The sequence below is a fragment of the Lepisosteus platostomus genome, chromosome 7 (genome assembly GCF_059453375.1).
Source record: "Lepisosteus platostomus isolate fLepPlt1 chromosome 7, fLepPlt1.hap1, whole genome shotgun sequence".
Classification (NCBI taxonomy): Eukaryota; Metazoa; Chordata; class Actinopteri; order Semionotiformes; family Lepisosteidae; genus Lepisosteus; species Lepisosteus platostomus.
In genome coordinates, this window is record NC_142617.1 from 7,321,494 (window position 1) to 7,344,997 (window position 23,504).

The 23,504-nt window shown below is 36.5% G+C and overlaps 1 long non-coding RNA gene across 1 annotated transcript in view; it reads right to left on the reverse strand.

Annotated features, from left to right (window-relative positions):
- The window catches only part of LOC148658048 (uncharacterized), a 283,796-nt gene that overhangs the window by 239,624 nt on the left and 20,668 nt on the right, over positions 1-23,504 (reverse strand). The window lies entirely within an intron of this gene.

The window sequence follows — 23,504 nt, forward strand, 5'->3', positions numbered from 1 at the left end:
GCATTCTTCATATTCTTATCCTTTTGTGAGTGACGCATGCAATTACGTTGGAATATCTCAACACAGCTCTTTAACTTCCTGAGAGGCAGGTTCCTTCATTCTAAATAGAATATCAGGACAGAGGGATGCAAACCAAACCTACAGCAGAGCACAGCCACTTCTATTCTTCACCAAAAGGATGACATTATTTTTTAGGCTGAGCATCTTCTTTCTGAGCTAATTATACTCCTTGTGTGGCTATCCCAAAAACTTGTTTGTATTTGTGTTTCTCCCAATCACATCATATAATTCCATTTAACCTGAGAGGCAAATTTTTGCTTTTCTTTGTATGTTGCCATGGAACTCTTTCACAGAGTCTAGAGTCATGAAGTCAAGTCTCAAATTGTAGTCCTAGAGACATTGTATCCTGATGATGTCAGAGCTTTTTAAAGATGCTCAATTGTTGCCCTTGGGTTTGAGTTATGCTCTATAGCCAATTTTCTAACCACACATTTGAAAAGATTTGTCCTCTTCATGATAGGGAACAGCCATCACATGAGCTTTGAACTTCTTGATTATGGACATCATAAAAACTGGGACGAAACTGGAATGTCTTATGGATTTTTTAAAAGCCATCACTAGAGTCGTTGAAGCTAATAATCTTTTAGTGTAGATCTTCAAACATTTTTTCTGACTTTCCAGGTGATAATATGGTACTGAGTATTTTGCTTCTGTGTTCAGCCTGTTTTAAATCCCAGTGACAATCAAGGTGAATTCCAGAAACTTCTAAAAACTTTCTGTGGCTTTGAGAAACTGCCAGATGACTAAAAGCATTAGGTGATTAAATTTACAACATTCATTTTCAAGATATTTATGGAACACACATCTATTTGAACACTGTGTATATAGATATTCATGTAATTATTATTTGCTCAGTATACATCTTCTAAGAATGTTATCTCATTTTAATTAATACATGTGGAAAACTCTTTATATACACCTGCATTTTCTTTGTTAAATCATCTATTATTTAAAGCTAATCTAGGATATGACTAAATTTACAGCTTACACTGCACAGATTTTAAGACTTAAAAGGCTCTAAAGTACATCAATTTCTTAAATTCAAGTTTTATAGTAATAAAGTGGTTATTTTGTATATGAAGAGTAAAGTGGAAGCTCAGTATTTCCAGCTTATTATCTCTGGGAGCACTGAAGCCCATATACTTAAGGTTTCAGCTCACTCATGAACTATTCAATTTTGACAAAATCGATCAGAGATCATTTTCTAAATCTTTACTCTATTAAATGGCAGGAGGGGGTTGGTGGTAGTAAAGAAGTAGAGGGGACTGTGAAAAACACAGTTTTTCATACATCGCTGTTTGACAAGGCCTATTCCATGCTGGATAAACCCCAACCACACTGCATTGGTAGTGTCATTGTCAGTGTTTGTTGTTATGCCAAATGTAATTTTAAAGCAGCTTTATGTCTTTTGTGATTCTATCTCTGAAATGGCCACCTGCCATTGTGAAAAATCAACTTTCTTTTTGATCCCTTGACTTTAAATAGATTTCTTTTTTTCCACATTTGATATTCAGCAAAATGTTTTTTCTACTGGCAAATTTCAAGAAGCTGCTGAGATTCAATTCTAAGATAATTTGCAGCGCCATTATTACTTTCATAGAACACCTTTTCAATTTGCCCTGCATGTTCCTCCCAGCACATTTATACATATGAAGATTTTCAACTGATCCCTACCATGTATTTTGATTAATTCAATATATGGAAGGATTTCTTCATCTAATGATTTCCTTATGAAAAAAAGAAGAAAATAGAAAACCTTTGGGAAAAATGGAAGGACTACCTGCTGTGGCTTTTAGGATGGGTCTGATCCTTGGTTTTGCATAAATATGTTATATTGCAAGGATTATAAATTTCCCTAGGGTACATCTCTGTATTTTGTGAGTTCTCAAATTTTTGCAATGAACAACCCAGAGGGGGACACAATGACTAGTAGAAAGATGAGGTTACAGCCCACACTAAGCTATTTATAGCAAGAAAAGTGTCCCTTCCTTTCTCATTACATAGCATTTAAAAACAATCTTTAATTTCTCTAAATGTCTTTGTTGAACAGATGTCGATACTGGTCACAGCTTCATGAAGTTTAATCATGGTTTTGTAACCGGACCAAGTTTAAATGGAAGTACATTTAAAACTGAGGACAGGAGGAACTTTTTGTAACCAAGGATTGTAGGAGTCCAGGACAAGCTGCCCAACTCTTATGTTCAAGCCGATACAATAGACATCTTTCAAGAAATAGCAGGATGAGATCCTTGAACCATTTAGCTACTAACAAACAATTTATATCGACCAAATGATGTCTTCGAGTTGGTGACCTTTCTTTCTGTAGAGAGCTCAGAGGCTGAGATCTTGCACAAATCTGAAACGTTCAGAATCTTCATTTTAAGCTAAGAGATAACTTTATGAACGCTGTGTTAGAGTATATTTTCTTCGGAATGACGTTTACTAAACAGTACTTGTCTACTTACAGTATGTGTGTCTATCTCATTGAAGAAAGCTATGGCATGTGCTGTTAATGCTTTGTCTCTTTGGGACATAAAAATAAAACATTGCCAGGGTACAGAGCTCACTATTGCTGTATCTTGTGATTGTAAAAACATAAATCAGACACAATCTTCACATTTGTTAGATATTTTGATACTGAAAATTAACATTTTGTGACATTCCACTGTAAATACGACCAACCAAAGCCATATACAAAATTGTTTTGACACTTGTTTGAACTGTATTTTATTTTATACACTATTATCATTTTGAGACATGTGTGAATTGTTATTTTAGTACAATTTATTTAAGAACCTTAGAGTGGAAGTAATGAAAGACTAGTGAATCACACCTGTAGGCACATCTGTGCTCAAGCAGAACTGATAGATATACAGACAAATACCTCCTACCTTTATTTCCACAAATATTGATGTCAATGCTTCTGCTTACCAAGCTAAGTAATTTGCTTTTTCTATATATTTTTTTGCTCATGATTTTTCTTTTCCCTATAGACATATTACTAGATAACAGTCCCTTTTCAAAGTCGAGTTAAAAGGCTAATTACTAAAACGTCATGAGACAGTGGCTGTTAAGTGTTTTTTTAATTTTCTATGCAGGAAATGGAAACAATGAGGATTAAAATGTTCTATCTCTCAGAGCAGATGCTGCCTTCACTGTTCCAGATGTATCACAGCACCTAGAGGCAAAACACTGAACTGTATCAATTAAGCATTCGAATACAGGCACTCCAATATTCCTTGCAAATTAATGCTTCATAAGAGTTGAACCGTCCAGTGGAAACCTATATCGTTAGAAAAATAACAAGCCTTAATACTGAAATTGGGCTGAAAAAGTGCCCCAGCAACAATAGTAGTTAAATAGCTGTCTGTGTTAGTCAAAATCAATAATGACCATACTCACTCTTTGTTATTTAAAACCACATAAGGTAAGCTTTCAGTAGGAAAGGAAGAAGTTTTCCTTAGATAACCAACACATTCTTAGCTCGGTGTTACAGGCAGACAGATCTAAACAGCTCATACCTATCTTTCACTACTTCTTCTACCCAGTTATTTTCTCCTCCGTTCAGTTCTTCATTTTTTGATCGCTACAGTATTATTTGGAGAGTGGCAGGATATTATCTGACTTTTTTTTCGAGAACAGGTAGGCGTAGATTGGCAGTAATCCAGGCTTCTTGTCACCTCTGGGAACTAAGACTCTTTGCCTAGCAACGGCAAAGCTGAACAATAATTGAAAGAAAGAAAACAGGGCTTCACGATCTTAACTATGAAGTTGAGCTAGCCCCGTCACCATTTCTCACATACCTCCCCTCACATGTCACTTAAAGTGCAAAGAAGTTATTAAAAAACTCACTAGGTTTTTTTAGGCCTCAACTATACATCAACATCATCCTTTAAGATCTCTTTGGTTCTGCTCTTTTGCTCCAGTTGCAGCTTTTAGCTATAGACCAAAGAAAACAGTCCTGCTGTCTTTTGTAAAAAATTAGTATATGCTTCAAAGAAGACACAATAAAATCAACAGAGTCATTTCCTGTCTTTCACTGAAATATTCATCCTTAATTGATCTACTTAATTGAGGTCTCTAACCTTTAAACATCCCTGCTTAACAACCCTCTAAACTGTACAGCGATTTGACACATGCACCACACATCCTACTGTGTTTATGAGGGCTGGTTTTATGTGCAGCAACGCAAATGTAATTCAAATCTTTGATCACCTCGTCTGGTTTTCATGGCATATTACATAATTTGGAGAACAGCTTTTGTTTCATAAGAGTCTATTAACACAAATTGGCTGGAGTGATGTCCCTGCCTTGCTGTGTATTTCTACAAAATGCCTCTCAGTGAGACTTGGATAAAAGTAAAAGGAATTCTTTTGTGGGGTCTGTGTTATAATGTTGTATTCATTAAGGATGTTAGAACATACAAGTAGCAGCCCTTAATTAAATGGTTCAATAAGAATAAAAAAATAACGCAAGAGAAAAAGATTTTCACTGCAGTAATGACAGCAGCATTTCCTTGAATTTGTATAACACTTTTTATCCCAAAAGTGCTTTACTTTTAAGAATGGTTCTACTTCACCCACCACTGGAAAGCAGCATCTACCTGGCTGACGCATGACAACCATTATACTCCAGCAGCCCCATTATACTGTGATAATACGCAAACCAGAGCGCCAAACAAAACATGGACAGTTTTTGTTATTGACATTAACAGTGAAGTGTTTTGCACTTCGCTAAATCATGAGAAAAACATGACAGCATAATATGTTATAGTTCATCTGCGTAAGGTGTGATGGGTTAAAAATGACAGTATCAAAAAGTAATTGTTTGGTCATGGTCAAATTAAGCAGAAATAAAAAATAAAATTCCTATAGAAGGCTCTGAAAGGATGCAGAGATCTTATGCTGAGTTTTAATAAACAACTATTGAATTTTTCTTTTAAATTAAACATCATTCAGTTGAGCGGCGCTTTTCTTGAAATGAAAAGGGTAGCGCAGAGCAGATTTTGATTGCTTGGAAGGCAGTGTTTGATATTTCAAAATTGTAATAAATAACTAAAAGCAGACCACAGCAGGGCCTTCTTCTTGTATTTTAATAAAAAGCCCTTACCTTTTTCAGTTCTAATTACTTCATTGCTGCAATCTCAGTTCAGTATATTGAAAATTGTATACTCAGAAGAAACAGCCTTTTTGTTTGGCATGTGGCATAAAAATGTAACTAGATCATCACAGACCACATGTCCAAAGAGCAACACCATATTAAACATGACCAGCCCTGACACAGGTAATCAGTATGTAATACAACACCAAGAGCACAAAACAGAGCAGACCCAAACACAACAGTGACAGCCTGATTTTGTGCTTCATACAGGATTGACAGGTGACTTAAGGAGACTTACACCTCTTGAGTTCCTATATAATGTGGAAAATATTGGAAAATGTGACTCATTTTAACCCTTTGCCTATCTGCTTACGTAGGTAGTTGAGACATTCATTATCTTGTATTTGAAGCTATGCATTCCTTATTTTTTCTGGCTCAGTGCAGTGTCTGCTGAAAGTGTTAGCAGTTATTCTTTCTGTTTCAATTCTATTTCAGTGAGTCACAGTTGAAGGGTTAAAATGACAATGGTTCTGCACTGGTGCATTCGTGGTCAGTTTCACACATGGAACAGCTTGGCTGTGATCACAAAACGCATTCCATTTCTAAAAAGGAAAACGAGCAAGCACTTTCAACTGCTGGCCAGCAAAAACACTTCACCAAAAGGCAAACCGTACTGTTTGTGAAGCGTGGTGGAAGCTTTGACAGCCCGTCATTCATTCAAACTTTTTTTGGAGCTGTCGAGGCATTATCCTTTCAAAAAGTAAAAACTGCACAAACAGTGGAAGACCCTAGATTCCAGTTTGATTGTACCATTAAATCAGCGCTACACTTCAGACAGTTATTTACAAGCAAACTTACTGATTGTGGAAGGGAGACCAGGTTGAAGTCTATTGTGATCAACATGAAACTCACAAACTGGAGTTGGAATTTGAATACAATAGGCAGAAGAAGTATTGAGCAGATTGCCATTGTAAAATAAATGCAGTGCAATTAGGAGTTACCGCTAGGCAATTTCATTCTGAAAAGCATGGCTGAATACTCAGTGAAAAAAAAAACTATTTCTTTTCTTCCAGGCCAGGGGAAAAAAAAGATTGAACCTGCATAACAATGAACCCTCACATTTCACCATTCAATTACCAAAACAAAGATGGTTTCATGTATGTGAGACTTACACTGAACTCAGGAAGGGGGGGACTGCTAAGAGACCTTGGGAATGCATTGTTCTTTTTAAAGCAAATATACTAAAGTATGAATGTATGAATGGTCAAACAAATGGGGAAAAAGTTATTAGAAAAAGTCTGTAGTTACATAACCACAGATTAAAAAAACCTCTGATGATGCTTTCAACCTAAAAGCGCACTGAAGTACGTCTAGATGTCCCTTATCTGAAGTTTTAGGTTTTTTTTTACTTTTATGTGGTGCATTTATTTTCTAATATTTCTCTAAAGATAAAACAGAGAACAGCTATAGGACTCTGGAAGCATGTTTACTGTATGTATGTCTCTGGGCAAACTATAGATTGTGGATTTGCTGTTTTTGTTGTTCTCTCTTGCTGCACACAGCATACTGATTCTAGTAAGATCCCATTTTTCTTTTCTATTTCCAAGATTGCACTTACTGATATTACGTTGGGGGTAATATATTAATCTCTGGAAACCAATCCCTAATTCATTAAAATTAAGGATTCCATTACGGAATGTATATTGGTGAAATATTTCTACAGTTCGCAGATGTGAGACAGAACTATCATGTAGACTTTGAAGAGGGGTGTCTTGATGCATTTTGCTGGAGGAGCAGATGGTTACTCGACAAACAACCTTGTTAGCATGCTAGCAGGATCTGTTTACATCCCAGACACACAGCAACCATTTCCCTGACAACCTGTGACATTCACACTCACATCCAGGGTGACCATGGGATAGCAACCCCCATGATCACATCATCAAAGGACAAAAGTGTTCTCATTATCCATAAAGTTTTTAAAGAAAGTAAAAATAATTCCACAGTTTACTTTGCAACCTCTCAGTGGAATTAAGACTAGTTGGAAATAGGCAGTTACATATCTTTGTGCATGAAATTTATGAGGAATAGTTCAGTACCTGAGTGTTTTTAAAAGTTATGGATGACTGGGTTTCTATAAGATGTGTAGGTTTGGGTAGACTTAGACACCTGCTATTAACTGTGAAAACATTTTATATCAGCTTTGATTCAGTACATAGCACATCTAAGAGGATGACAAAACAACAAGCACTTGAAAGTCAGCAAAAAAGGTACGTTAATAGACCCTAAAAAACACAAAGCATGTAAATCTAAGACTGAATATGCCAAGAGGGGATATGGTTCAGACAAGGGATTTTATAGGGAAATTCCCAGTCCAGTTATGAAAAACAGATTAGTGCTGCTTGATAAAGGATTATGGAGCGAAATAGTCACTTGTTTTCTTAAGTATACAGTAAAAACACAAAAGAAGCTCCAAGTTCATTTTTTCCTCCTTGTATTTTATATATTGTTTTTCCTGTATGTCTCAATTTATAGCAAAAAACAATTACAGTACCCTATCTACTTTATTTGCATGTGATCAAAATAAGATGCTGAATGCCAATCCAAAGGTACATTCTTCAATAGCAAAGATTTAAAAATCATATTTCCATGACTCCAACATCTAATAAGTTGGAGAAAAAAGGCTCTTCACTCTGTGTCATTATAGAACAGGTACTGTTCAGAAGCTATACTGCACACAATCTCTACTGCTACCATATAAAGGAAGTTAACAATAAGAGGTTATATTTATCAACAGCTCTGCAACTTGCATGTGGTCTCTTCTTGTGCACAAAAAGCAAAATGTACACCACCACAATCGTCTGCTGTGAGTCGCATCTTTTCATCATATTTGCACTTTCACTCTTGTCATGAAACATTAAATATCAGCCAGATGTATTGTTGCCGTATATAGTTTTATTCGGCAGCTCATTTTAACTGTAGTGAATCAATAGTTAATTAAAGTACAACAATCTGAGGAAAAAGCCAAGTGCACTAGGTTTAGAGCAGCTTATCGTTCTGGAATACCAAGGGGCAAAAAAAAAAACCCCAACAACGGAGACGTGATTTTTCACAGAACCGGTAGTCGATATCTCTGGCCTCTGGGTGTGAGTGAGCCTATACCTGCAACTAAAGCAAAAGCAGTAGCTAAAAGAAAAAAGCACTATTCTATTCCTTTGGAAACCTGAGCTAGCATCTGTGTTGCCAGATCATAAATAAGAAAACGAGTGTCTCCTTAAAGAGTGTGAAGAAGCAAAAAAGAATATTTTAAAATGCTGCCTAATCCTCCCATGTTTGGGTTAAAAATGTGTGTGAGTTTCAGCATAGGTGGGCACTACAAAAAGCAGCTCTTTTGCCTTTTATTTTATTATTGGACTATGCGTGGACATTTTTCTTTGGATACAGGTTTGTTACTTGTGGAAGGGCTGTCAAGCTAAGTAACAATTCCAGTGAACATAGCTTTGAGATACACTGCTTGAGATATTAAGTGAGAAAATGAGCATACACCCCGACCATTCCTTTTCACAGACATAAGGCCAGCCTGACCGCGTTTCCCATCTCACTCTCCTTCACTCTAATCAGCCCTGTATCCAGCTGTGAGATGCCTACAGGTACCCCCTCCCATTCCTCCTCCACTCCACTCACTCACGAGCCACAATCGCTGTCAGCCTGATATTTCATTTAGAGACACATTTTTCTTTTGTTTCCTCAGTTATCTACCTGAAATACTTAGATCTGTTTGCTGACTCTGGCCTTCAGGAAGCAGCTGTTTATACACATATAACCAAATACACGCCTATTTGACAACTGTTACTCCTGTTAATTTTATCGGTTTCTTATTTTCTTCTCTTGTGTGAAAGACTAACTGCAGAACCGCTTTTGAGAATCTTCCATTATAAAGACATTTCGCTGTGACAATGTTTTGTGACATATTGGAAGCATTTAATATAACAAATGTAGCATCACTCTAAAGGGAGAGAGAATTTTCCACAACCATTGACAAATTATCCCAGAACCTTTCATCTTTTCTGTGCGCGATGCTTTACTGCTACTTCATGTTTGTATTATTAAACCAGTATTCACTGCATTCATCAACCAGTCAGGAGCCAAAATGGGTAACAGCAGATCAGGTGGAGAAGTGAGAAATTGTTTCACCAATTGAATTGATGGGGAAATTTAACATAACAATATGCTGCTCCTAAATGTGCAGTTTTCTGCAAAACATCAAAGTTTCTGATGTTTTGGTTTCAGTGTCTTTTCTTCTGCGATTCCAAATGTTGTAGGTAAGTCTTATTAAAAACACTCCTTGATCTTATAGAATCATTCCAGCAACTTAAAATGAAAAAGCAGGTGAGAGGAATGTAAACACCACCTGCTTGCTGAACGCACTCCCCCATTCAGTACAGGTTACACGATGGTACGTTTAAATCTTTCTTTGCTTGAAGAAATGAGACAGCCAAGAGAGTAAATTCAGTTATCTCTGCATTTATTTATGTTTAGAAACATATCTGGGAGCAGAGGCAGATGTCTCTTTATTATTTATTATAATAATGTTTTAAAATGAAATGGTTTGGATTAAGATTACTGTCCTCCTTTAAAAGTGTTGTTTGTCATAATGAAATCTGCTGGGAGGTGTCCTCTGAAAACTGTATCAAAAACCTACCCGGCAATTCATTTAAGCATGTTTTTCCCACATTTCCTTGCAGACATATTTCTCTAGATAGCTTCTTGGCTGTCCTATAATAATTCTCAGTAGGATCCATGTTTTAGATGGTGATGAGATGATGAAAAGGAGATTGTGCAGGTAGCATAAATATAATGTGGACATTTATATCACATTTACCTTCTTTAGAAAATGCAAGGATGGACTAGAAAAAGTAAACAGATTGTTGAATCCTGGTATATATAGTGAAATGTGTGGAAAAATCAAGAAATCTATTATCTTTGCACAATTCTGGGTAACCACAATATAGGAAATATACTGTTGCATCGGAAATGTCTAAAGAAGAGAGATCAGGAACATTCCTCAAAGGCAATTCCTACTCTGACAGGCTAAAAGACATCAATGCTTTTAGTCTCGAAAGGTTGTACTCAGAGTTGAGTACAAGGGGGCTTGATTCAAGCATTCAAAGTCATCAACAAAGTTAAGCATACAGAGGTTTTCAAAATCAACAGCAAAAGACAAACCAGAGGAACGGAAATGGAAAATAAAGTGCATTTAAAACAGAGAAGGGGAAGGTGGCCTTTATGCAAATGGCTGTGGGTGTCTTGAGCAAGCTCCCTAGCCACTATGTTAATTAAATTCCATACCATCTCTTCTTTCAAGAAAGTAGGTCTGAATGAGATCTAGATGAGGTCTTTGAGCTACTTTCCCACTAAAAACCAAACACACTTTATGAACTAAATGGCCTCCTACTATTTGCAAAGTTTCTTATTTTCATTAGCATGTACTGTGATGTTGTGTTTTTGCATATTCTCTGTCCTATGGATGTTAGATGTCTCCTTTATTTTGTTATCTACGAAAGAGCCTGTGTTTTAGAAGCCCGGGCAACAATTCATGGAGTTTCTGAAGCACATGTCTTTGCTTTATCTTTTAAAAATTTAAATAATTAAATTATTAAACAAACAGCTGCTTTTTATAGCAGTTGAGAAAATCCTGGAATTTACCTACAGTACTTCGTTCAAGGGCTACTTTCTTTTTTAACCTTGGTTAATAGAATCACTTCACTAATTTTAGAAAAAAATATTAGGAAGTATTAAAATATTTAGCTTTTAGCATAACAGTTACACATCCTGAATACATATATTGGGTTTTTAAAAATACATTATTTAACAAATTTACATATCAACACTGTACGGATTTCCAAAGTTCCCTTTACTGATAATTTGGCTCTGAACAATTTACAAGATTGATCATGTCATTTGCAAAAAGGATCAAATGTAAAATGGCATATTTACTCCTCTTCTTGTTTTACAAATGGAGAGGAAAGCAATTAAACCAAGCTCCATCCCAGAAAAGCAGTGAATGCAACACGTAAACTTTCCTATTACACTAATCCTGCTTGGAAACTCAATACGGATAAGAAATCCATATGACACTCGGCGGACTCACTCTTTCAAGCTTTAGAAGACATTAAATTACCGATCACAGAGAACGGATGAGCAGTTATGGCTATAACCAATCTTTTAAAAGAAGCAAAGGATTGTTTTCCCTCCTGTAAATGGGTATTGGCTTTAGCAATGAAGAGAACCCTGTGTGCCTGATGAGTTTCGTAGGATTTGGAGTGGTGAAATTCTCTGTGATTGCCTGCAACTTATGAGTCAACAACAAAACGTGCAATGATCAAAACAATCAATGATTACTTCATTAGCTAATCTGATTGAGCATGCATTGCATGTGATCGATGAGCAGGGTGGATTGTTTTCCGAAAAGGTCTGCTTTTCATCAATTTGAATTTTCTTCTGAAAGTTTAAATACCGATCCCTTTTTCTTTTTCTCTTTTTTTTTCAGAATGACGCAGAAAGAAATCAAAGAGGTCTGTAAAAACAGACTTTGACAGGGAGTCTGTGAATTTCCAAATCATGTATATATTTACAAAACATCTTCATAGAGAAGCAAAGATACCACAGCTTCACAGTTTTAGTTTCACTGTCACCTGAAAGGGTTAAGAGTGCCATGAAATTGAAACATCTCATGTTTATATAATAAACTACAGTCGTCTGTACTACTACAGTCTAAAGTTGTAAAATCTTTATTTTCACATAAACAATAAGGTTATGTGAGGTTATTCTCAAAATATGGTTCTCTTTGTCTCCTACTAGAATATGTATAGAAAAGTGGATTTAAAAGGTATGGGAACAAAGCAGACAAGAAGCTGTTTTGAGTATAACATAGTACCACACAACATAATTTACTGCGCATTTCCTGTTCAAGCTAGATTTGATAGTTTCAGAACAAATGTTATCATTTTAAGGGAAGAACTGGGATACATCAGTCATCGTTTTCTTCCAGTGCTGCGATGCACTGTGTCCCATCCAGGGTGTATCCTTCCTCGTGCCCGGCTCTTGCCAGGACAGGCTCTGGCTCCCCGGTGACCCTGTACTGGGATTGAACAGTCAGAAAATGAATGTGTAGAACCTTTGTGATTGAGGGATTCCTGAGCGATGGCCCTGGTGAAGCCACAAACAAAGAATGCAAGTTGAACTCTGTGGCTCACACGTCACTGGTCTGAGCCTGGCCTGTGTCATTAGCTGACAGTGACCAGTTCACAGTGGCCCTGGCTCTGATGGGTGTGAGTGTCAGGGAAGTAATGCAGACGCCCCCCCCCCTGTTCTCCAGCCAGGGAAGAGAGGTGGAAGAGGGACCCACGCTGATTAACAATTGGAGATTATTCTGTTATTTTTATCCATCCATTTTCTAACCACTTCAGCGATTCGGTATGGATGGTGAATTGGTATCAGTATGAATCTAATGGATTGAGGCAGGTAATACTATCATAGAAATTTAATGTCTGCATTCCCTGTTTTTGTTTTATTTTCTTTAAGCCAAATTGACAGAAAAAGCATATCTGCAGTTATTTATATGGTTTTACGCATATCTAAGAGACAGTGTCATTCCAACCTGGGCAGATACTTAAATCCCATGGAAACATCTGTTAATCACAATAAACCTTGGTATTAGAGGACACAGTCTTAGATAACAAAAATCCAGTGTTAGCATTTCAAATACATCATGTCAGAACCTTTCAAATCCAGTTCTTTCAATCCCTCTTAGCATCTGGATTTTTTTTACCTTTTCATGTTGTCTTCAAAAATATTATATTTTTAAAATTTGACACTATATGATGAAATCTATTCAAGCATTGCAAATGTATGAATTAACTGTTCTTATATCAATTATAACACCTGTGAGTGTACACGTGACCTTTTTTTTCTAACAGAGGATTGTGTCAAAATGTCAATTTGTCAGAAACATGAGAAAAGTTTCAATCGAGAGCTGACCATTTGGTCCACTTAGCTTGTTTGGTTGCTAGCAGCTAAGTAACCTGAGGATCTTTTTTAGCTGTATCTTGATAAATACAGGGTTTCAGTTTTAACAGCATGGTGGGGTAGTTTTTCCAGGCCATCTCAACCTTTTGAGTTAAGAACTATGTGTGCTCTAAATCTCTTCACTGTGGATTCCACTTGTGTCCCCTGGTCTTGAGTTTTATTTTTGGTTCTGTTGAAGTCCAAAGTTTGACTTTGTCTATCCCTTTAAGCATTTTGAACATTGGAACCACATACTCTTCTTAATCTTCTCAGTTCAAGACTAAAAGATACAGTTATTTTAGCCTGTCAGAGCAGGGCATTACTTTAAGCCTGGGAACGTATGTGGTCAATCTTCTCTGGATTGATTCCAGAGTAGCAAAATAGTTTTTGTAACAAGGAGACCAAAAATATACACAATATTCTAACCAAGGTCTTGTTAGGACATTACAAACTTTTAATTTAAATTTCCTTCAGTTTCAACTCTGCACTTTTAACTGTATATCCTAACAACTTGTTTGTCGTGTTTTTTACTTCCCAAAAAGCTATAAAAAAATGACATATTAGCAAAAGTTTTTTTCATAGGCAGCTTCCACAACTCCAGTATTTCCCATCCTATATTCATAGTTTTAGGGTCCTGATGCTTGCTTGTAATACACCACACTTGTCTACATTAAATGTAATCTACCAGGGGTTTGCCAGACCTTGAAGTTTTATCTAAATCATTTTGTATTTCCCCTGCAGAGTCTATAGAGTTTGATAACCTTCATATATTTGCATCATCTACAAAATTGAGGAAGCTTGCTAACTAAAGTAGAAACCTGATACTGTAATTGATATAAATTATGAAGCACAATAGTCCAGATATGTCTGTGGCACTCCCCAAAATACAACATTCCGATCTGAGCATTTTCTCTTTACATGAACTCTCCATTAGTCAGTTTTCAATCCAAAGACATGCGATACCTTGAATGCTTACTGCCTGCAATTAGAGAATTCATGTTTTATGACTTCAACAAAAGCCCTCTTCAAATCTATAGATACCATATAATGAGTTGTGTTTGCATCCATTAACAATGTGTCAGTAAGATATGAAGTGAACAAAAATGTTCTTCAATTTGAAGATAAGATTCAAAATCCTGTTTTTAACAAATGTGTGTGCCTAGTGTCAAATTGCAAAAACTGTAGTGGAGTAGCAATTTCACTTGCAACAGAAGCGGATTTTGGAGAACTTCTGAAGCCAGGCCTTGGTTCAATACTTGGACTGTTAATGTATTACCTATTTTGAATTATTTATAACTGGTTTATCTTCATTCTTACCAGACTGGTAATTAAATGAGTTTCTTTCTGAAATAGAGATAACCTTTGATTTCTCTTCTGCTCTGTCCATTTGACCTGAGTTAATAACTTGTCTTCTGCTTCTTAACACGTAAGAAAAATACGCTCCTTTTCCTTTTCTTTTCATTTAACTAGCCTTTTCAGTCTAAAAAAGAAAAAAAAACTGCCATATTTTAAGATGAACAAATTGCCTGGCCAGAGGAAAAAATAATAATTTTTCAGAGGTACGCTGACAGTCTTGCAAATTAAATGGCTGACCAAAACAAATTATACACTACACCACGTCCAATTCAAGAAAGGAGTGCTTTCTCACATTAATTAGATTATCAATGACTCACAATTTATGTAAATTACACTCTAACTTTACTGAATACCTTAGGTTTACTCTAGTTTCCTAACGACAATGTTATACTATTAAAAGTTACCTTTGAACTTATCAAAAATGTGAGCGTCCTCTTTTGCATCTGTACTGGGTAATGATTTGGAATTGATCCAGCATTCTGGTGCCTTCCAAGTACTATATTTCCAAGTTCTATATCTTTTACACCATTCTGCAGATTTTGGCTGATGTGTAAGAATTCAAGTGCAATACTAAAGATGTGCAGTCTATAACAAAAGTCTTCGATCAGGAGCTGAACTGGAGAAGGAGGCAACAAACAATCTGTTAATCAATTTCAAGGCAAAAGCAAATTTGCTGCAAGCTTCCTGAAAGTCCGTATAAAATGTCAAGCCATAATAAATCTTCTAAAACTTAAACCTTAATGATGTTTTACTCATTTGTTTGCACAAAAAGTGGCTTTCCCCCTCCTCTCAAGCTGAAAAATATGCTTAATTAACACGCATTGCTTAAGACTCGGAACATGAACCATTTCAATAACATCTCTGCCAGAATCTGCCCTTAATGTAGAAACTACATTTCTTTTGCAGCTGGTGGTGTTTTGATTGCTGGGCTGCGCATTCTACTTTCCTGTTGTAAAAGTCCTTTTTTAATGGATGTTATTGTTTGAAACCCCTCTCTCTCTCCTCTCCCTCCATCGTCTTCCCTCGAGCTCCTCACTCAAGCCTTCTCAAATGCAGGATTTGTTGGGCACTGGCCGTGCAAAAAGGGTTTTAGTTCTGGGTAATAATGCTTCTTCCTGCAGTATTTTTGCTATTTCTTTTTCATGCGGTATTCTTATTGTTTCGTCTTAGCACCATGTCCCCCCCCCCCCTCCCCACCAGTGGTACGGAGCAGATGAATTCCACAAAAAAAAATACTGTGCTGCAATTTTATGTGGAAAATGCATTATTCACACTAAACCTCAGACAGAGATACCCACGTAGCATTCATAATGATTCAGTAATAAAATATTTTGGACAAGCATTCCCTGCAACTGCTCAACCCATCAATTGAATATGATGTGCAGGCTGCAGCTGAATATAAAGAGGCTGGTCAGAAATTAAAAGACATGATACATTTAGCTGGTGGACTAATGGCTGATTAAGAGGTGGGACTGCACAGGTCTCCAAAGACCCTGCATCGCCACTGACCTCAGAGGATCTGTAAACATGTCTTCTGGTCCCAGGATTCACTTAGAAACAGATGTGTGGTCAGTCATGGAAATGGTGGAGAGTGCTGCTAGCTCTTAAAAAGCATGGCTAATGGACTCCACAGCTTGGAAAACAGGAGAAAAATCATTAACAAGAGCTGTCTGTATGTTGGTGAGCTATAATGCTCTGCATCTGGTAATTGTTTCTGGGATATTGGATGGTAAACAAATCTTTGTGAGGTCTTGTCATCACACAGAAGTCCAATGATGTGTAAGTAATGAAAACTATTGCAAAAAACGATGGCACATGATTGACTTACAGTTTTTCGTTTAGCTTTCCCGCACTGGCTGCTTAAATTATACTAAGATCATTGCATTTGAAAGTAAGAATGAGATAAGATCACTTTATTAGCCATATACAATTTATCTCCCAGCTTGCTCTCCATGAGACACACAGACACACAGACAGGGAGAAGCTTAGTGCCAGAGCACAGGGTCAGCCATTGTACAGCGCCCCTGGAGCAGTTGGGGTTAAGGGCCTTGCTCAGGGGCCCAACGGAGTAGGATTCCTCTGGAATTTGAGCCACGGGATTTGAGCTGGCAACCTTTCAGCCACAGGCGCAGATCCTTAGCCACAGAGCCACCGCTCCGTCCCCCTGTTCTGAATTTGGTGCCCCTGTTTTGTAGTTATCGTGGTTCTTTTCTGCACTGAAACTTTTTTACATTTGTACTTTAGCTGTAGCCTTAGAACCCAAAGGCAAGAATAAAAAAAATTCTACACTATTAACAGTGTTAAGTAAGTTTCTCTTTAAAAATTTGCTTTGTTTTCATATAGAAGCCAGGCAAAAAAGTATATTATATATTAATAAGCCTGAAACTACCAAGAAAAAAAACCCATCTTGTATTAGAATTTATTTTATTTAGTTTTTTTTCCAGTTTCATATGCATAGTCTGGGGAGGAAATAATATTATAAGGAAAATCTCAGTCTCTAGATTTGCAGTTTCATAGGAAAATATCAGGTGCTGATCAGCTCGTCACATAATGCTTGGTAAGACTTCTAATATTTTTTTAGGCAAAAAAGGGAAAGAAAATTACATTACAGTATCTAATGAAGCTGGCTGGAGACATTCATGTGTTTTTTTTACAATTTGATAATTTTAAAGGGGAAAGTCATTAAATGAACAATTTTAACTTGAAATGTCTCTTATGTTGAGCAAACAGCTGAACATTTCACCATTACCTTTTATATTTATTTTTTATATTGGTTTCTTGCATCAGCACTTTGATATTCCTCAAAAACATGCTCTCATCAATCTAATTTTGCTTAGTCAATTTATGTGGCCTACTAGATTAAAGATGTAAAACATGCCTATGTATTGAGCTTCAGTAGGTTCTTAGTTGTGAGTTGTAGGGTTATACAGCTGCTGGCTCAAATCCAGTGACTTTAATCCAGTTGCTCCAGTCCACCCATATCTATAAACAAGGATCAGCATCCCCGTGATGAACTGGCAAAATCACATGCTCTCAGTCCAATTCATGCTTTGGAAAAACAGGATAAGCTTTGGCCTGATGTGGTTGATGTGGTTCAAACAAGGAATTTACCTGCCTAATACCTTATTATTAATAGTATTGATTATTAGAGCACTCATTTTATGGAGTTTTGACCTGGAACCAAGGGTGCTGAAGAAGAAAAGACACAGGGCTTTCCACTCCATAAGAAGGAGGAACTATTTTTTTTAAATACCTCCTATTTAACTGGAGTGATATGCCTATTGTACGACATTCACATGCCAGATCTTTTTCTGTGTTGGAGCATAGTGAATAGTAATGGAAAAAATGAACGCACTATACCCCAGGTGTGAATTTTGTCAGGTGTGAATCGTTGGCAATCCTCTTCCTTTACCATTGGTCAGGCAGGTGGCAAAAGCTACAACAATGAGGGTTTGTTGATTATGAGTGGACACTTAACATGCTGACCAATGTGGCCATTGAGCTATAAAGATTATGAACTGAGTTATTACTTTGAAAATACACAAATTGCTCACTCTGAAGGAGGAGGTTACATTATAACAAAATTGGTAAAGCTAAGGCATCAAATGTTAGCTAGCTATGATGTTGCAGAAGCAGAACACTAATGGAGATAGGAAAATGGACACAAACAGGCAGAAATATTTGAATGGACACAAATATATGGAAATTGAAATGAAAATTAAAGGTGGGGATGAACCAAAATTACTGAATACACAGGTTCGGTGTTCTCTTAAACTACATACTGTACAAGTCAAAACCTGTTGTGAAAAAGTTCTTAGCAACACAGCAGCATGCTCAGGAACAGGGATAGAATGTGTCACAGTTTTGACCAGCAGAGTTGCAAAGCTACAGTACATTTTGTATTTCATTAGCTTAGTCAGCAGTTCAAAAAGTGCTCCAGGTAAAAAACAGAGATAAAAAAAGAAATTGGGCCACATACTGTATGGTCTTTGGAAGGAAGAAGTATTATATAAATCATAAAACAATTAACTTGTAGTTGTCAGTTTCACTTATCAAGCTTTAAAAATAAGCAAACAGAAAAATATGAGTTATAAAAGTTTATTTTCTTTTCATTGTCTTTATAATCCTGATTAATAATCGTTTTTTTTAAAAAATATCTTTTGAATAATTTATTGTATCCCCTCAATAACTACTGGTAGAATAACAGTAGTAGGCACTGGAGATCTGTTTATTCCTCTAGTGCCTGGGAAAGTTCTGCCCCTCCTGTGCAAGTAGTATTCAATATAGAACATTGTCTTTTGTCAGCCTCAGGCATGTTTTTGATTTCTCCCTAATTCTATCCAGTAAATTAAACACAACTAAAATCTAGAATATAAATATATATTTTAAAGATCTAAACATGCACCATCTTAGCTTTGTCATCTCATAAGTGATTTATTAATTTCCCCATAGGCTGATTCCCAGCATTAGACCATTGATTCTTCTAGCAAGAATGGAGTCTAATCTTCACATCTAGACAAATATTCGCATGTAACACGTACAGGCCTTCTCTCTCTATTGCCAGTATTTAAACCCATTTACTGTGATCAAATACATTATTTGCAATGCAAATTCTAAAAAGGTAGATTTATATTTGCATTATTTTCTAAATTATTATTTTATGTATGGAAACTATTCAGGTTGTTTTGTCATCACTGCGTGTATATTTTTTTATCTCTCTTTTTCAATAAGGGTAGAAAAAGTTAAGCTGCATGACCAAGCCTGCTGGCATCACATCAATATGCACCTTGTGTTTTGCAACTTTCCATCGATATACCCAATCAATATCCATTGATGCCTGAATTTGTTGTACTCTTGCTTTGTTGCATCCAGTTTTGCTTCTCTTCATAGATTTTTTTGTCTTCTTCTTCTTCTATTTAACAGATCAATACTAGTTATTGTTTCTCCTATTCCAATATTACAAGGATGCACACCGTTCTCTGAGTTATATTTTTTTATGTGCACAATAGTTATGTTTATTCTCTTCTTTCCAAAGTTGTTATTAATGATAGGAAATTAAATCAGTGCGATAGTTCTTCATTTTGAGCGTGACCGTAAATTCAACGTTGCAACCCTTGAGATACGTAACGAGATCAAATTTAAATAAACAGATCTCCCTGGCTGGCATCTGTCTCACTGGCTGTCAATAAATACCGGAATTGATTTTAAGATTTTATTGACTACGTACTAAGCACTTAATGGGATAGCATCAGAGTATATCACAGAGACGCTGTCACCGTGTAAGCCTCTGCAGCCAAATGCTTTTTTAACATTCTGTGTGCAAGGGTTCGTGGAAGGACAAAGTAGCCCTCAATGTGTAGAGTCTGGAGCTCCCTATCTGATCCCAAGTCTCTCTGTCTCTGGCTCAAGGCCTACTTTCCTAACTTAGTTTTTTTAAGTTAATAAGTCTGTTCTAACTGTCCCTATTATCACTACAGTTATTAGTTTTATGATTATTATTTCTTATTTTTAGCATTATTATAGTAAGATTCATTTGTCTTTTACATTTGCAATATTTTCTGCATCTTTGTAGTCCATTTTTGTTTATTTGTCATGTTTGCTTTGTTTGACCAGTATGAACAAGTTAGAGAAGAGTATGTTTATTTCCAGAGACATGTGTAGCACTGCAAAATGCAAGTGGGGTTCATCAGTTGCCTTAAGCAGCGATGAGAATGCACATTGTATGGATGATGTAAACAGTTCTTCTCTAATATAGGAACTGATTCCTGGCACATAAGTGAATTAACTGCAACCATTTGCTGGGAGTGGTGAAGAATGGTCAACATATGCTGAAAACCGTTATGTCAGGCAGTGTGCCAGCACATACCAGTGTTGGGTTGCTCTTTAGGTAGGGATCATTGGACTATGAAACTGTCACATTTGTTCTCAAGGAATGCCTAGCTCTGCCTAATGCGTCAATACTTATCAAGTGGGATTTGCTTATCCAAAGATCTGTCCAAAGTGGGCACTATTTTAATTGACGATGCTGCCTTGATGCACAAAATCACAGCAACTACTTCTTGTGTTGTCTCAAAGATGTTTTTATTAACCTGAAATTGTCTAGTTTCAGGCCTGATGCAGTATGTTGTGAGGATGCACATGTTTTTAAGATGCTGCCTTCATAGAATTAAACCACAGTAGAAAATCTAATGATGAAAGATTTGATTTATTTAGCACTGAATATTCATAGGATCTTTACCCGTCCAATTTTTAGACATTAACCACGATAAATGCTTTTGAAGTTTTGCCTATCGTGCATTAAATATTTTTTGGCATTTTATACATTTTCAAACACCTTTTCTAAGATGCTTTTTATTCAAGGCCAGTATTAATATCACTCTCACAGTATAGTTTCAGCCTTTTCTCCACTTTGTCAACACGATTCCCAAGCTCCTTTCTGCTACACACCTGCTGGGCTGAGAGAAAACAGTTTCCTTTTGCAGATTCCGACTCTCCTGTGCAGACATGACACTAGGAAATAAAGTGTATCCCATGAATTGCCTATTACCACATAGCACAAGACGCCAAGTCAGATTTGATATTTTAATGATTCCTTATGGCTATAAAAGTGTCTCTTGTTTCAACAGAGTACAGCATCAGAGCACATGTTCAATGCCACAGGACCCTCATACATCTGACATTGTATGATGTGTGTGTTAGTCGTGACTGACAACTGAATAATTGTTAAATGTCATAGAATATTATCTGGCTCATTATCAAGGTCTTTAAATCTGTCTCTGGGCATTTATAAAAACTGACAAAAAAGTATTTTGCCAACAGCCTTTCAAATGCTTTTTGCACAAAGTTCACATATTGGTTTTGATGTTTACTGTTTGTTCTTTCTTATGAGGTTTTCATTGAACCTTGAAGCACACCGGTCCAATGTTCTGTACTTTGAGTGTGTTGCCGAAACAATTTAAAAGAGCTCAGTTTTAACTAGACCATTTTTTATTTCCCGTGACAGAAGAGTTTACATCTCTTGTACTCCTTGCTGATCTCAGAGGTAAAAATATGAGCAGTGTGTTCAATCAGGAAGGTTCCCCAAAAATGTAAAAGAGAATAGTTTTTTTAAAGAGGAAAGATAGATCTTATTTATTCAAATGCACATTCCGTAAATAAGAGACAGGCCTCTTGTCCATTAAATTCCATTGTTCTTATTTATCTTGAGACTTGTAGCAGATATTTCTGACTCTGCGCAAAGCCCTAAGTGAATTCAAAGCATTTGCAGAATGTCCTTTGGATTAATGTACTGTGACTTGTGACTTTCCGACAGTGTATTGTCACTGGATTTGAAAAAGACCTGGCACTTATGCATTACATAAATTATGCGTTTTTATCCAAAGGTTTAGTTCTGAAGTAAAGACAATATTGCATTAAATAGGTAGAACTAATATTGCTTGCCATGAATTGAGACTATGTTTTAAAGGACAAAAAATACTCATTGTTTTTGTAAAAGAGGTGTACCGCAGCATTCCTATTTAAACATTAAAAATACATGAGTTTATTCACTTTTAAAGCAAACAAGCCTTTATGACCCAGTGACCCTTCTGGTTGGTATTCTAGGTATACTCTAAATAAAGATGCTGAACATAAATAGGATAGGACCCATTTGATTGAGTTTACCACCTTTTCAAACAGCAAGCACATGAATATTTAAAACCTGCCAGACCTGGGCTCAAGCAGTCCATTACCATTTTCATGCATAAATACATGAATAATTATACCTGTACTGCTTTTTATAGGCATAAAAACTATTATTCTATTGGCAAGTCAGACACACGTTCATAGAACAGGGACATCACTTGTGTTATTCACTGAACAAAGGCACATTCAATTAGCCAACCCAATCCCTCTTTGTAATGTGTGATTCAAAAGGTTAGATTTTGTGAGTGAAAAGGATATTTGGCAGGTAACTTTGCATAAATCCTTGACCTCTTTTAAATGCCGCTCACTCATACATGGCCAAATAGACCTTCTCGTTCTTTAAAGCTAAAAAAAAAAACATTAATGAACTGACATATCACAGGAACTGCATTGCCTGATCTATTAACCCTGAGCCTTGTAATATCCTGAAGCTCATTCTATAATAATACTTTTTTCTCTCCAAAACCCTTAAAATACACATTGTCATGAATCAATGTGCCTCCCTCCTCAGTGAGTCTTTGATTAGATCCCAGAAACACATCCTTCTGGGAATCTATCTCATCCTGCCTTACAAATAAATTTCAGATAATTTGTTATGTTATTTGTTTTCTTACTGTGGAGAGGGATGGCTAACTTTTATCAGTTCTTACTTTTCCTGTTTTTTTTTCTATTTATCTAAATGGTTCATTCCCTCGGAGACTCGCTCATGAGTAATATCCAACCAATAAAGGGAGGTGTGTATCCAGTGTGCTATTTCGTTTTTTTCCATTAGTATGCACCCTATTGGAGTAGCAAGGACCTATGGCCAGAACCCAGCTTGATATAGGCACTGAACAGCATACCAAGTGAGATGCAGGTAGGAATAGTTTATTGGATTGAGAGCTGAACTGCATGGCTAATTGAAACAGGCCAAAATTCCTGCAATGCAGTCCAGTTCTTATAACCTGGTATAGAGGGAAGGCTATGTCTGTAGTCTGGAGCTAACACCAAGGGCAAGAAAGAAGTGCATGCACAGTCACTGACTGGATAGCCACAATGGATATTACAAACTCTAACCAAAAAACGGAGCAAACTGCCAGTGTATCTAACCAATTAAGCTCGATTCCCCCATGAAAGACAAGATAAGGCTAAGAACATAAGAAATTATATGAATACGATTCAACCCGTCTAGCTTGTTTGGAGTTTCCTTGGAAAAAATAATTACAGTACCAGCAATCAGATGAACAAGATGAAGCATG